Source organism: Oncorhynchus kisutch, linkage group LG9 (genome assembly GCF_002021735.2).
Source record: "Oncorhynchus kisutch isolate 150728-3 linkage group LG9, Okis_V2, whole genome shotgun sequence".
Lineage (NCBI taxonomy): Eukaryota > Metazoa > Chordata > Actinopteri > Salmoniformes > Salmonidae > Oncorhynchus > Oncorhynchus kisutch.
Window position 1 is genome coordinate 24619973 of NC_034182.2, and position 8962 is coordinate 24628934.

General features: G+C 44.0%; 1 protein-coding gene across 1 annotated transcript in view; it reads right to left on the reverse strand.

Moving 5' to 3' along the window:
- The window catches only part of poln (polymerase (DNA directed) nu), a 37761-nt gene extending 37095 nt beyond the window's left edge, over window positions 1-666 (reverse strand). Inside the window, exon 1 of the mRNA XM_031832217.1 lies at window positions 601-666. The gene's annotated coding sequence lies outside the window, so the exon portion shown is untranslated. The remainder of the gene's footprint in view (window positions 1-600) is intronic.
- Between the last annotated feature and the right edge of the window lie 8296 nt (window positions 667-8962).

Consider the following 8962-nt stretch of genomic DNA (forward strand, 5'->3'; position numbering starts at 1 on the left):
TTGTTTATTGTGTACTTCACTTGCTTTGGCAAAGTTAACATATGTTTCCCATGCCAATAAAGTCCTTGAATTGAGAGAGAGAGAGAAAAAGAGAGAGTGAGAGAGAGATATATAGTTGATGAGTAGGTGCTCTGGGGATATGATGGGTGAGTGGCAGGGCAGGGGGTGCGACTCACCGAAGGCAGGGAGAAAGAGAACCATAGAACTAGTGATGACCAGGGTGAATAAAAGGAGAAAGTGTACATGTCTGCATGACTAGTGTGACGAATCTCCTGTACACAACTATTGCCAGAGAGGAAGGAAATCGGGGATCGAGGCCAATGGTGACTTTAAAACATTTACAGGGTTTAATGGCTGTGACAGGAGAAAACTGAGAATGGATCAACAACATTGTAGTTACATCACAATACTAACCTAAATGACAGTGTGAAAAGTAGGAAGCCTGTACAAAAAAAGATCAGCGTGTGTGTGTGTATTTGTGTGCCTGCGAGTGTGGGAGGGATGATTCATTTTACATTAAACATATGGAGAGGCTGTGCATAATGCATAATTAGACCGGATTTGAATTTGAATGTGTGTGTGTTGTGTGATTAACTGTACCTTGAACATATTGCTTCTTAGTGATCTGCACCGGCTGCCTTGGGAGGGCCTGGAAGTTCTAAAATCACAAAACATTTATAGTCAAGCAAAGCACAACACACCTAGAGAAATATATTTATATGCATGATAATTAGAGAAAATAAGAGCGCAAGAGACCTTTTCTCAGAAGCTTTTTAGAATTTCCAGATAATGAATCCCAACCTTCAGTCAGTGAGTGTTAAAAGGCACAGGAGCGGTTGATATTTAACACTGACTGGCTCTACTACTACGACATCATTAGATCTGAACAGCTACCATTGTTAACAAGAGAGACTGGAGAAAGGGAGGTAGATGGTCGGAGGGAGGGGGAGAGAGAGATGGGGGGGGTTGGCGAAAGAGATGGGGAGGGTTGGCGAAAGAGATGGGGAGGAAGGAGGGAGATAGAGAGATGGAGAGAGGGATGGTTGGAGACTTGGCAAAGGCTGGCACACAGACAAAGCTGGCATGCAGTGCCCCATGCCACACACAGGTGTTACTAATGGAGACAAGTTCTAGTTAGAAAAATGTATTTAAGTGTCACTCCACAATACATTGCATTCGGAAAGTATTCAGAAGCCTTGACTTTTTCCACATTTTGTAACGTCACAGCCTTATTCTAAAATTGATGTTTTTAAATCCCTCATCAAACCATACACAATACCCCATAATGACAAATCAAAAGCATATTTTCAGAAATTTTAGCAAATATTACATTTACATAAGTATTCAGACCCTTAACTCAATACTTTTTTGAAGCACCTTTAACAGCCTCGAGTCTTCTTGGGTATGACGCTACAAGCTTCGCACACCTGTATTTGGGGAGTTTCTCCCATTCTCTTCTGCAGATCCTCTCAAGCTCTGTCAGGTTGGATGGGGAGCGTCGCTGCACAGCTATTTTAAGGTCACTCCAGAGATGTTCGATCGGGTTCAAGTCCGGGCTCTGACTGGGCCACTCAAGGACATTCAGAGACTTGTATTGAAGCCACTCCTGCCTTGTCTTGGCTGTGTGTTTAGGGTTGTTGTCATGTTGGAAGGTGAACCTTCGGCCCAGTCTGAGGTCCTGAGCAGGTTTTCATCAAGGATCTCTCTGTACTTTGCTCTGTTCATCTTTCCCTCGATCCTGACTAGTCTCGCAGTCCCTGGTGCTGAATAACATCCCCACAGCATGATGCTGCCACCAGCATGCTTCACCGTAGGGATGGTGCCAGGTTTCCTCCAGACGTGACGCTTGGCATTCAGGCAGGGAGAAAGAGAACCTGAAAGAGTTCATTCTTGGTTTTAATCAGACCAGAGAATCTTGATTCTCATGGTCTGAGAGTCTTTAGGTGCCTTTTGGCAAACAAGCGGGCTGTCATGTGCCTTTTATTGAGGAGTGGCTTCCGTCTGGCCACTCTACCATAAAGGCCTGATTGGTGGAGTGTTGCAGAGATGGTTGCCCTTCTGGAAGTTTCTCCCTTCTCTAGAGAGGAACTCTGGAGCTCTGTCAGTGTGACCATCGGGTTCTTGGTCACCTCCCTGACCAAGGTCCTTTACCCCAATTGCTTAGTTTGGCCGGGAGGCCAGCTCTAGTGGTTCCAAACTTCTTCCATTTAAGAATGATGAAGGGCAATGTGTTCTTGGCGACCTTCAATGCTGCAGAAATGTTTTGGTACCCTTCCCCAGATCTGTGCCTCGACACAATCCTGTCTCGGAGTTCTATGGACAATTCCTTCAACCTCATGGCTTGGTTTTTGCTCCTACATGCACTGTCAACTGTGGGACCTTACATAAACAGGTGTGTGCCTTTCCAAATCATGTCCAATCAATTGAATTTACCACATGTGGACTCCAATCAAATTGTAGAAACATCTCAAGGATGATCAATGGAAACAGGATGCACCTGAGCTCAATTTTGAGTCTCATAGCAAAAGGTCTAAATACATACGTAAATAAGGTATTTCTGTTTTACTTTGTTATGCATTTGAAAAAGTTTCTAAAAACATGTTTTCACTGTCATTGTGGGGTATTGTGTGTAGATTGCTGATGATTTTTAAAATATTTAATCCATTTCAGAATAAGGCTGTAACGTAACAAAATGTGAAAGGTCAAGGGGTCTGAATACTTTCCGAAGGCACTGTAAGGCAAGGGGTCTGAATACTTTCCGAAGGCACTGTAAGGCAAGGGGTCTGAATACTTTCCGAAGGCACTGTAAGGCAAGGGGTCTGAATACTTTCCGAAGGCACTGTAAGACAAGGGGTCTGAATACTTTCTGAAGGCACAGTACATAGAATTGTTCATTATTGTTCATTATAGACAGCCACAGGGATGAAACTCCTACCGAAGAGTTCAGAGCGACATTTCATTGTCTGGTATGTCCGACCTGATGGGAGGAGATCAAAGCAGTGGTGGAGTGGATGGAGCGTTCATTCAGAAGGGAGAGTTTTTATAGTAGTCTGTTTTGTTTGCTGCGTTGACAAATCCATTTTCCCTTGGGGATTCTAAAGTAATATAAAAGTAATATAATTCATTTGTCTCACAGCCACAGTCTGATTCATCCCATTTCTATTTCACATCATAGACCCAGGAGGCGGTGTAGGGTGGTAAATCTGTGTTTCAAGTTTGAATGTCACATGCAGAAGTACAGTGAAATGCCTTTCTTGCTAGCTCTAACCCCAACAATGCAGTAATCAATAACACTGTAATACTAGAAATAACAAGGTAGAACAAAAATAAACAAGATATAAAAATAAGAATAAGAACACAATAAAGTAAGTAAGCAAAGTATATACAGGGTCAGTTCTAGTACCATATTTACAATGTGCAGGGATACTACACTGCTCAAAAAAATTAAGGGAACACTAAAATAACACATCCTAGATCTGAATGAATGAACTTTTTTCTTTACATAGTTGAATGTGCTGACAACAAAATCACACAAAAATGATCAATGGAAATCAACTTTATCAACCCATGGAGGTCTGGATTTGGAGTCACACTCAAAATTAAAGTGGAAAACCACACTACAGGCTGATCCAACTTTGATGTAATGTCCTTAAAACAAGTCAAAATGAGGCTCAGTAGTGTGTGTGGCATCCACGTGCCTGTATGACCTCCCTGCAACGCCTGGGCATGCTCCTGATGAGGTGGTGGATGTTCTCCTGAGGGATCTCCTCCCAGACCTGGACTAAAGCATCCCCCAACTCCTGGACAGTCTGTGGTGCAACGTGGCATTGGTGGATGGAGCGAGACATAATGTCCCAGATGTGCTCAATTGGATTCAGGTCTGGGGAACGGGCGGGCCAGTCCATAGCATCAATGCCTTCCTCTTGCAGGAACTGCCGACACACTCCAGCCACATGAGGTCTAGCATTGTCTTGCATTAGGAGGAACCCAGAGCCAACCCGCACCAGCATATGGTCTCACAAAAGGTCTTTGGATCTCATCTCGGGACCTAATGGCAGTCAGGCTATCTCTGGCGAGCACATGGAGGGCTGTGCGGCCCCCCCAAAGAAATGCCACCCCACATCATGACTGACCCACCGCCAAACCGGTCATGCTGCAGGCAGCAGAACGTTCTCCACGGCGTCTCCAGACTCTGTCACGTCTGTCACATGTGCTCAGTGTGAACCTGCTTTCATCTGTGAAGAGCACAGGGCGCCAGCAAATTTGCCAATCTTGGTGTTCTCTGACAAATGCCTAATGTCCTGCACGGTGTTGGGCTGCAAGCACAACCCCCACCTGTTGACGTCAGGCCTTCATACCACCCTCATGGAGTCCGTTTCTGACAGTTTGAGCAGACACATGCACATTTGTGGCCGGCTGGAGGTCATTTTGCAGGGCTCTGGCAGTGCTCCTCCTGCTTCTCCTTGCACAAAGGCGAAGGTAGCGGTCCTGCTGCTGGGTTGTTGCCCTCCTACGGCCTCCTGATGTACTGGCCTGTCATCTCCAACCAGAGGATCATCTCCAACCAGAGTATCAAAGCCAAAGAGACATTTTCAAGCCGCCACTTCACCCACGTGTGTTCTGGCTCTGGCCCAACTCATCAGTTTCCGGGACCGGTCAGAACAGCTAGAATATTTTTCCGTTCTAGAAATCAATCGGGGAGGTACTCAGATCCAGACTCATTGTGGAGACAAAACTAACGTCTGTGGGTGTGGTGTAGCGTTTGGCCGGAGCAAGAAGTCTGGGTAGCCAGGCAAACTTAATCAAGGTTTGTAAAAAAAAATGTATTAAAAAATATCTAATAATATATCTGTTTGGGATTCTTGCATTCATTTTTCAGTGTGCAAATGATTTAGAACCATGTATCGGTCCCCCGACCATCCGCTCAAGGAAAAATTGGCCCACGGCTGAAATTAATTGCCGACCCCTAGTTTATTACTAGTCAGTATGGGATGGGGTTATAGCAATGGGATGCTGTTCACATACTAATAAGGTCAGGGAGACGGGCTGGGCCTCTGTACTGTACAGTATATACAGTGCCTTCAGAAAGTATTCATACACCTTTGTCTTACTCCACATGTGTTGTGTTACAGCCTGAATGAAAAATGTATTAAATATACATTTTTCCTAACCCTTATCTTCACACAAACCCCACAATCACAAAGTGAAAACAACAAGTTAAGAGCTTTCCACACCTGGATTGTGCAACATTGGCCGATTATTATTTATTTATTTATTATTCAAGCTCTGTCAAATTAGCTGTTGATCATTGCTAGACAACAATTTTCAGGTCTTGCCATAGATTTTCAAGAAGATGTAAGTCTTTAACTGTAACTCGGCCACTGAGGAACATTCATTGTCTTCTTGGTAAGCAACTCCAGTGTAGATTAGGACTTGTGTTTTAGGTTATTGTCCTGGTGAAAGGTGAATTAATCTCCCAGTGTCTAGCGGAAAGCACACTGAACCAAGTTTTCTTCTAGGATTTTGCCTGTGCTTAGCCCCATTCTGTTAATTTTGTATCCTGACAAACTTACCAGTCCTCAAAGATTACAAGCATACTCGTAAAATTATGCAGCCACCACTATGCTTGAAAATATGGAGAGCGGTACTCAGTAATGTGTTGTATTTTTTGCAGTATTACATTAGTGTCTCGTTGCAAGCAGGATGGATGTTTTGGAATAATCATAAACACTGTTCCCTGATCAGTTTGATGCAACCTCTTAAGGATCTGAACCTTTTTTACATTTTTATTTCTAACTGCCTGTAGCAAGGATATGCATATTCTTGATACCATTTGAAAGGAAACACTCTGAAGTGGGTGGAAATGTGAAATGAATGAGAATATAACACATTAGATCTAGTAAAAGACAATACAAACAAAAAAACATGTTTTCAAAAAAATTAAAATTAAAATAAATCTTTGAAATGCAAGAGAAAGGCCATAATGTAATATTGCAGTTCAGGCGCAATTCATATTCTGGCCACTAGATGGAAGGAGTGTGTGTGCAAAGTTTCAGGTTGATCCAGTGAAGCATTGCAATACTGGACAGTATTTTAAATCAAGTCTGCCCAAATGTGCCGAATTGGTCAATTGATACATTTTCAAACACATAACTATGGAGAACATACAAAAATGATATGGTAATAAAACATTTAAGTGTACACACTGCCAGGAATGTCATACATGATGGATCATTATCTTATATACTAACTTTCACACATCTAGATGGCCGGGCGGGGTGGGTGTGGAGCCAGAGACAGCAGTGGTTCAAACTGTAGAACCCAGTTACTACATTTGAATATAAAAATAGATTTTATAAAACAAAACTATGCTAAATCTTTATCTCTGGGGTCCTCAGAATGACAAATCAGAGCAAGATTACTGAATGTAAGTACATTATTTACCTTCAGAAGTGAATGTATCAAACCAGTTGCAGTGATAACAGTTTTTTGCTGTTGTGCACTCTCCTCAAACAATAGCATGGCATTTTTTCACCGTAATAGCTACTGTTAATTGGACAATGCAGTTAGATTAACAAGAATTGACGCTTTCTGCCCATATAAGACATGTCTATGCCCTGGGAAATGTTCTTTCCAACGTCATGCTAATCACATTAGCGGACGTTAACTCAACCGTCCCAGTATAGGGACACCGATCTCGTAGATATTTTAAATGTACAATATGTAACTTTTTGCGCAACCCGACCAAATTCACATAGAAATGTGAGTTATAGATATGTAATTTTCATTGAAAGTAAGTCTAAGAAGCGGTAGATGCGTTTTATCCCTTCTGCTCTTAAGTTTTTGCGGCTTTTACTTTCGGTTGTGTATGCCAGCTTCAAACAGCTGAAAACACAATATTTTTGGTTATGGAAAAGACATTTCACAGCAGTTTAGATGGTACAATGATTCTCGTCACATAACCTGTGACCACATATAAACCCTGGCCTCAGATCAGGGTCTTCCAGACCTGGGTTCAATTAGTATTTGAAAATTCTTCAAATACTTTTGAGTGTTTTCTCTAGCCTGCTTGGAGTGCCAGATGGGCAGGGTTTGCAGTTTTGGGACTATGCTATTGTTTCTATTTCACCAGGCAGGCTCAATCAAGCCCAGATAAAGTAGCTGATATGATTTTGAATAGTATTTAAACCAAAGTGTGATGTCAGATGAGGTTGGGTAGCTAAGATGTTTTCAGGTCTATTGAGTTCTCTGAGCCGAGGCAGAACTTTAAATAACCTCAGATCAACACTATCGATCCACGAAGGAATTTGAGCCTTTGCACACACAGGATTGATGAGGCGCAGGGAGAGATTGGGCCGGGCTCAACTGTTTTCCCTGTAATCCCTGTTCATCCAGACCAGTCCACACTGCTCCCACACACCGCACAATCTATAACACTGGAACTGACACTGCTGCAGAGGGTGTGTGTGTGTGTGTGTGAGTGAGTGATGGTGATGGTTAAATAGGGGAGAACCAGGAAAGAAGATCTGCAGTACTGAAATGTAATGTAGACACACACTTGCAGTAGAAACACACATCATCACAGTAGAAACACATACTTGCAGTAGAAACAGACATTAACACGAGCCACCTCCTCCCAGTCTGTGTCATCTGACAGAGAAAGCAGCACTCTGTACCTACAGCACATCATCTATTATTCACTCGACAGAGAGGGGCGGGGTGATATGGGGAGGGAGAGATGGAGGGCGAGGGAAAGAGAAAAGGGGGAGCGGGAGAGTGAGGTGGGGGAGGAGAGAGAGATGGGAAGAGAGAGGGGGGCGGGAGAGAGAGGTGAGAGAGGGGAAGCGAGAGGGATGGAAGTGAGGGGAGACAGAGAGGGGAAGAGAGAAGGGGCGGGAGAGAGAGAGGGAAGAGAGGGGAAGGGAGAGAGGGGGGAGAGATAGAGGGGATGGTGTGAGAGAGAGAAAGAGGGAGAGGGGAAGGGAGGAAAGAGAGATACTGCAGCAGTAGGGTGGGGATAGAGCTGAGCATATTCCCACAGTGGACATAGAAAACAGTAAATGGCAGCAAAATAATGCTGAGTGTGTGTTGTTGAATGTGTGTAATGACACGTTTTCTAGGTATAACCATATTGTGTCAAGTGTGTGTGTGTGTGTGTGTCTGTGAAACAGAGAGGTTTCTGGCCATGGCATGGCAGGTGATTCACAGTGTCAGATGTGTCTGCTCAGCTTTCCCATCATGCACTGTATTCCTTTGAGGGCGGCAGATATCAGGATCAGGCTAAAACCTCCCCTCACACACACACACACACACACAGAGAGAGCGAGAGCTGCCAGGTTGACAGAAGGCTTGACCCCGCCCCTGCAGGTCTCTCTCCCGGCCCCTGCTCCTACACAGCATATGTTGAAGCACAGCACTGTGACCACACACAGACACAGTCACACACACATACACACAAATACACACACACACAGGGAGAGAGACAGAACGACAGACAGACACACACACACACACAAAGAAAACGACAGATACAGACAACTGCAGACGACAGAAATGCACACAGACACAAAAACCCAATCCTGCAGCACAGCGAACAAACCACCACAAGACAGATGAGAGAGAGTGACAGTGAGAGAGAGAGACAGACAGACAAACAAACAGCGAGAGTGACAGACAGAGCAAGAGTTACAGAAGACAAAATGTGAGAGAGGGAGGAATCAGAGAAGACAAAACAAGGAAGAGAGGAGAAAAGAGAGGGAAGGTAGCCTAAAAAAGGGAAAGGAGAAGAGAGGAGAGAAAAAAAAGGAGAGGAAAGAGAAGGAGTGTGTCTGCCAGTCCCAGCAGATCTGTCATCTCTCATTAACCCTTTACAACCGTGTAGGGGTTGAGAACAAGTCCCAGTGTTTCCGGTCTGGAAGCACGCTATTCACTGCACCTACAGGCCCACTCTGGTATTGCAGTT